Below are 7,720 nucleotides of genomic sequence, written 5' to 3'. Positions count from 1 at the left end.
ACTCTATGAAAAAAAGCTTAGGCATTCATGTGATCAAAAAAAGATAAAGTAGTCTTAGAGTCTGATGGTGACCTATCAGAGTTCCCTTGGTCTCTGGGCTTTGACTGGCTTCAGGTTCTGGTCATCAGAGGCGGAATTTTTCAAATTCTAGTCTTTAGAGGCTGACTTCTTCAGAGTCTGATCTTCAAACATTGACCTCTTCAGAGTCTGACCTTCAGAAGTAGACTTATGATCCTTCAGATTCTGATATTTATGCTTCTCTTTAAATGTTCACTATTAGAACCAATACTTAATTCATTCTTAAAATTTTAGTCTATGGTCCTGCACACTTGAACAAATATTAGTATACCCAATTGTTCTTTAAATATTATATTATCATCAATACCTAAGAGATATGGTATAAACCAATTTTGTTACAACAAATACAATGCTTTTAACATAAGCGATGTCTTAAGGGAACATAAGCCATCACTTTTACATTAAAAAAAGCACTGCTTATACCTACTGTAATACCAAAACAGATAATGCTTTAAAGTGTTGTCTATGATTTAAAAAAGTGATGCCTAAGATATTTTTTGATATAGTGACCGTTGGAGTCAATCTAACGGTCTTCTGCATTTAGCATCGTATTTACCAGATATGGTTCTAGCCATTTCCCATATATAAGTGTGCTTTTCTGCACTAAAATACGCTCATTCTATTGTTACAAATTATGCTTCACTAGCTTGGGATATAGATGTTAAATAATCAAAAGTAATTATTATTTATGTCGTATCCATGGGGACTGATGTGATATCACTGTCGTTCAACAGTAAATATGTTTTAAGTAAATAATTGGGAGTTTTTTTATCATTAAAGTACTGAAAAGTTAAAAACAGTAAATGTTAAGTATATAATAGATGAATAAACTTGTCAGGATTAGATTTCATTAACATATTTCGCATATCTTTGACTAATCGGTTATATGAATCTTAATTATCAATTGATATTATCACGTATCAATCACAGACATCATTTATGTCTAAACAATGGAGAGGATTCCACTGTATTATTTAATCGATGATCTCTCAGTCTATTAACTAATACGGTAGCATTAAGAATTGATGCACAAAGTGAATATCAAAAACCAAATATATCTCTAGAATTTAGTTTGTGATAAATGATTCTCTTAAGTTGGGATTCAAAAAGCATTTCTCAACAACGATTCAAATCCAAAAGATAACATGAAAGTAAAGATAACATCAATATTGATTAATAACTAGTTCATATAACAATGATCATAAGAAATACATACGTTTACATTTAACTACTTTTAATACCAGCAAGAAAACAGTTAGGTATTCATGGTAGCTTGGTGTGGGTGAGAAGAAATGAGATGAATCAACCTCAATCTTGATTTCTCGACGACTTTCGCTTACCAGCTTCAAAATCTCATAACCCATTGAATCTCTCTTTGTTAATTGATTAAATCTCTCTCAAATAAAAAAGTATCTCCAAAATATAAGTTCTAAAAAGTATATATTAAACTGAAATTCACGGTGGCGCTACGCCCCAATTTTCTGAGCTAAGTGCCACCCCTTTTCTTCACCTTGAAGAAATATTCCATGTCATCATCTTTAATTGCCTTAGCGTGCTAAGCCCCAAAATGGTGTGCTAAGCATTCTTGTACTACAACCCCTCTAAGCCCCAATGTCCTAGGAGACTTTGTGCAAACTATTTCTTCTGGATACTTGTAGCACAGAACAAGCAAAACTCTCTGTATTTTTTCTACATCTGGATACTTATAGCACACTACAAGTACAACTCTATGGATTTTTTCTACATCTGGATGCTTATAGCACGCTATAAACACAACTCTCTGGATATTTCCTGCATCTAGATGCTTGTAGCACACTAGAAGTATTGCTGCCACTTTGCCTTGCGTTCCAAGCTTTTCTTTCCATTGATTTGCTTTAGAATAGTACCTTCAAAATGAGCCATAATTAGGTATATTATTCACAAACGAAATGATACTCTATTAAAATTCAAATTGACACCATAGTTTGAGTTTTTAAATGGGAAACTTGTTTAACAAGTTAATAAATGCCAATATTCAATGTAAACTTTTGCTATATTTTGGCACTTATAAACTCTCTGCAACATATAACCTTTTTTATCCTCAAACAAAGTATCAATAAGATTTTTGAGTGGAAGAGTATATTCCGAAGATTTTTCATGATAAACTATCTAGTAACAAATATTTTAAAGTGCATGGTTCAAGTTTGAAATGCTCGTGCAAGTATTATGTCTATTGTCATGGAATCAAACCATGATCTTGAAACAAGTTCTAAACACAACAATCATGTCATACATAATGCAATAACATGTTCCAATATTGAATCACACCTAACACACTTTTGAAAGTAAACAATGAATTGAAAACAAAATGTGGGGACTTGAACTCACATCCAACAATCTTTCTAACATCTTGATTAACTTATGCATTCATTCGCACATACTATTATGAAATTATATAGATTTGATCAATAAGGTATTTCAAAGGTTGTAATGGGGCTTGGTTACCAAGGAAGGTTCATTTCTATGGTTATTTGAATCAAAGTGCCAAAGTGTAAAGGAGAACTCAATTTGTGTTAACATTTCTTCACAAATTTCCTTTTCCTTTTCTAATTGAGTACACCCTTAGTGAAAACATATTACACAACTTTTTCTTAAATCTTATTTTAACACTTTTTTTCCTTTTCACTCATTACCTCTAATTCTTTTCTTTACTTTTCTCTTCCATGATGTTTTCTTTTGATGTAACCCTCTTATTCATATCTCTAACTTGAACACAGCTTAAAATTTCACTTGAATGCTCCCATATCCTAAGGAAAATGTTAAAATTCAATGATGGTGTATGGTTGATTGTTTCTCAAAAAAATTCAGAATCCATTTAAGCATCATTATGATTGAATGTTTCAGGGAATTTGATAAGGTTCACTAAGTGATAGGATTACTTAGTGAATCTATATAATTCATAATTGATGAGATTCTATATTTTAGGCTCAAAAGGGGTTGTCAAATTCTCACTCACTCACAAGGAAAATGAAGGCTTCATTTGGTCAAGTGGTTGTGCTCAAATTCAAAGAAGTTCCTTGATCCTTTCTATGCTTTCATAAATTTCACAAAATATGTAAAGTGATTCAAGAAATTTACTCATAAATTTAAATTCAAAGAAGTGATTCATAAATTTCACATAAACCAACCGAGTTAGAACAAGAAATTGTTGGTCTCCTTGTGTATTTGGTAAACAATGGAAGGCTTCCTCGCCTTTTAGGTTTCGTTCTAAAGTGATTCAAGTAAGGCATGTTATTGTAAAACAATGCATAAGCTAATTTTTTTTTGCCATATACATGTTTCAATTTCATGCTAAAATTCTAAAAGATGATAGACATGTACCTTTGGCTTGGCGATCACTCAAATTCTTATCATTACCACTCACTATTTTCCTCTTCAAGCCATTAGAATACCAATTTTTGAAGAAAAATAACAAAAATGACAAAATCTGAAATTAACTACTATTACTTACTACTTTGAAATAATTTAGACAACGACTTAACATTTAACCACCATTCCCAAGTTGTGGTTTCAACAAAATTCCATGTTTCAGCATAAATCCAAGCAAAATAAAACATACAAAAAACATTCAACACAAATCCACAATTTTGAATACAAAGGAAAGGAATAAAACATAGTAAACTAAATGACTGAAAGCTTTTTACATATTTCACTCTGTTATGGTGAGCTTTTCCAGTCAATCAACTCTTAATCATCATCCATGTCTTCTTATCCTTCCTCCTTCTCTTCTTTATCATCTTCTTTTGCACCTTCAGATTCTTCCTGATGTTCAGCTTCATCTTCATCTCCTTCTTCTTGGTGTCCTGCAGTAGCTACTCCTTCTGAGAAAATTGTTCTGTCCCCAAGCCATGAAATGTGAGATTTGAACGCCTTTGGGTTCATGATCTGGTTTACACCGACATATGGTCCACCACTTTGCAACTGGAGGTGATACAAATATTCTTGTACATAAGAAGTGGTCCTATGATTGGACACATTTTAGTCCCAGTTGTGAGTGAGAGTTGTTCTCACCCAGTCCTCAATCCCAATTTGTGATCCTGAAGGGGATGTGGTTTCTTCTCACTCTTCATCAAGGGTGATGGCTGGTTTTTGCCTGCAGTATCTTGAAATGTACCTATCATCCATAACACCAATAATTATTTCATGAGCCTGACTAGGAATACACATTCGAGCCCTTTGACACAATCCCATGATCAACCCTAACAAAGCTAACGGGAAATTAGATTTTTCGCCTAGCTTGCTACCATTTTCAACAATCGTTCTGATTTCATTCAAAATAATTTGAGCCACATCCACCTCTCTTACCTCAACAAAATAATATAAAAGGTGTGATTTCTCCATGGGAATAGAAGATGTATGATTGTGAGCCCTAATTTTGTATAACATAAGAGTCAGGGTCACTTGTGCTCGAGTTGTCATGTCTTCTTTTTTCAATTTGACAGGTACTCCATAAGCATTTGTTTGATAGGTCCTTCCTTACGGTATAATGGATCAAGAAATCCTTTGAATATTCCAATTACCTTGTGCCACATGCCTTGAATAAGAATCAGTTTCTCCTTCTTCTAGATTTAGAGGGCTGCCCAAATACTCATTGATGGCATTCCTATCAAAGGAGATGATTCTTCCTTGAACCATGGTGGTGAAAGGGTATTTCAGGCCTTCTATGGGGAGAGCATTATCATAGAACTCCCTAATGATCTCGTATTTGAGCCTAGTTGGAGGATTCACCAAAGTTTCTCACCCTCTTCCGGATATGATCTCTGCATAATTTCAAAATATTCCTTCTAGATAAATGACAAACCTTCTTTCTGCCCAGATTCTTTTGCTGGATATCTCTATAAATCTCTCATCTTGGTCCACTCCAAAAAATCTATTTTCATCAATGGGGTTTGGCCCCTTAGATGTACTAGCTGCACCCTTTTGCTTCTTGGACATGATTTATTTTTTTGGAGCCATATCTGTAACAAACAACACACATCACTTCCATATGATTAACATAATGATAAGGGTAAAGCATGTCATTAGTTCAAGACAAACCACACAAAGCTGAAACAAATAAAGTTTGAGCATATCAAGGTGCGCTAAGGCTAGTTATAGTGAAATCTTACTTAGTCCCAAAATGGTGCGCTAAGTGAGCAACCCAGAAGTTTCAACAAAAGTGTTCTCTAACAGTCATCACACACGAGGATTTATGCAATTTGCAAACAAATTTTAACAAAAAAATGGAATACTCGACATGAATCTCTTTGAAATAAACCTCTTTCAACAAATATTTCAAAATTGCTTTGCATAAATATGTGTTTGCTAAGAGTCATACCAAGATACAAAGATGATAACCCTAAGAAAAACTCATTAAAACTAATTCAAATATATCCTAGAACCATGCTTTGATGAGTAAATGACAAACCTGTGTTGAAGCTATGGATTCTAGATGCAGATGAATGATAGGTGTAGCCTTGTGGGTGATAATGTTTTTATGAAAATGAAAAGTGAAAGTGGAGGCTAGGGTTTGTGTAAAGTGAGAAATGAGAGTTAGGTTAGGATTTGATGATAGAATGATATTTTTTGGACCTGAACGTGTGCCAACTAATGTGGTTAGAGGAAGTTGGAAACTGGTTCAAAAAGGATTAAATGGAAATTAATACAGGCACGTTGTGTATTGCCATATGCGCATAGCCCCAAAATCCTAGGCTTACCGCGGAGGCGCTTAGCGCAGCTAGGTTGGGCTTAGCACAAAAACCCGTCCTAAACCATTTTAAAAATTCCCCTTGTTCAGCAACAAGCCATGAAGCCAATGTAAATTAAAAACTTAAAATACTTACAATATTGGGTTGCCTCCACACAAGCGCTTGTTTAGCGTCATTATCTCGACGCCTTTTCAAGTGAATTCAAGGTGGTCTTTGTGATATGATTCAATCATTTCCATCACCAGAATATGGATTTGTTTTGTCATGCCTCTTTATTATTGGCCTGACCCTTTTGACAACCTCGTGAGTGGCTTTCTTACAAGTTTTGGCTTTCTCATGAATTCTTCCGATTCCTTTGTTTCTCCGAATGCCCTCCAAGTTTATCTCCATTTTCTCTTTTAGTATGAAAGCTTCTTGTGGTATTTCAAGATCTGTTATACAGTCACCAATATCCTCCTTTTCTCTTTCTTTGTCAAGAACATCCATTTCACAACATATTCTTTTGTTGGTTGCATGCTTGATTGCTTCAAACAAACTAAAAATGACTTTTTCATTTTGCAATCATACTTTCATCACTCCCTCGTCCACATCTATCATTATTCTTGTTGTTTTCATGAATGGTCGTCCCAGAATTAGAGGTATATCATCATGTGTCTGAATATCCATCATCACATAATCTATAGGGAATATAAATTTATCAATTTTAACCAATACATCCTCAGTTATCCATAACAGTCTGGTAATGAATTTGTGTGCTAGTTGGAGTGTCATCTTTTTGTTTTTCATATATAGATCGCCAATCCGCTTTACCACTGGTAATGTTATCAGATTTATGTTGGATCTGAGATTGATCAATGCCTTTCCTACATTTACGTTTCCTATAGTAATAGGCAATGTAACTCGTCCCAAATCTATTTCTTCTTGCGGAATGTTTTTCTATATGATGGCACTGCATCTAACATCCACTTGGATTGTTCTTCATCTGTGTACCTCTGGTTTTTCATAAGAATCTCCTTCATGAATTTGGCATATGTTGGCATATGCTCTAAGGTTTTAGAAAATGGCATGTTTATCTGTAATCTCTTAAAAATTTCCAGAAACCTCCCAAACTGATTTTCCTTGTCTTTCTTGGTGGGAGCATGAGGATATGGTAACGGTTGCACTGGTTGAATAGTCGTCTTTCCTTTCATTTTCCGATTCTTTATATTCTGTCCCTCATTCACTTTTATCTCATTTTATTTTTTGTTCATTTTCGACTAAAACTCCCTCATTATTTTTCTTTTTTAATTCTTGTTCACTTTCTTTTCTCCGTTCCTCATGTTCTTCTTTTGATTCAACAACATCTCTTTCTTTTTCAAAATTCCCATCGACTCCTGTTTCAGTCACTCTCCCACTCCTGGATGTTATTTAGTTGCAGTGTTCCTTTGGATTAGTCTGAGTGTTGACGGTGAAAGCTCCCCCTTGTTGGACAACCAATTGTTTTGCAATCTGCCCTATTTGCATTTCAATATTTTTGATCGAAGCATTAGTATTTCCTTGATTCAAATGTTATAACTTGTTATTTAAGTTACTCATGTGGAAATGACAAAGCAGTAAATTTCATAGGCTCAAAATGAAATATCTAATAAAGATCAACTTAGTACAATATGTAATGCAAATGATTCTTAGTGGTGCAGTTACATAACCAAACGATTACAACAATTTGAACAAAAGTTTACAATCACACTGATGAATTGAAAGAGTATACAAGTTGTAAATATGCAATGAAACAATAATTGAATTGTAAAACATCAAAACTCAATAGATACTTAAAGCACGTAAAAGATACCAAATGATACTATGTGCTTTTAGTCTCCCCCTTTTTGATGTTTGACAAAATTGTGAGATTATTGTTGACGAAATAAATCAATGCAAAA

At 34.0% G+C, this 7,720-nt stretch overlaps 1 long non-coding RNA gene across 1 annotated transcript; it reads right to left on the bottom strand.

Annotated features, from left to right (window-relative positions):
• Positions 1–3,545: 3,545 nt before the first annotated feature.
• Positions 3,546–5,934, bottom strand: LOC127126037 (uncharacterized). Its single transcript, XR_007804879.1, has 2 exons — positions 5,525–5,934; positions 3,546–5,075 (listed from the first exon to the last, which is right to left on the bottom strand). It is a non-coding gene; the product is annotated as an uncharacterized LOC127126037 (long non-coding RNA).
• Positions 5,935–7,720: the final 1,786 nt, after the last annotated feature.

The sequence above is a fragment of the Lathyrus oleraceus genome, chromosome 3 (genome assembly GCF_024323335.1).
Source record: "Lathyrus oleraceus cultivar Zhongwan6 chromosome 3, CAAS_Psat_ZW6_1.0, whole genome shotgun sequence".
NCBI classification, from domain to species: domain Eukaryota; kingdom Viridiplantae; phylum Streptophyta; class Magnoliopsida; order Fabales; family Fabaceae; genus Lathyrus; species Lathyrus oleraceus.
The sequence above is the reverse complement of the archived record's forward strand: the minus strand, read 5'-3'. Positions and strand labels throughout refer to the sequence as shown.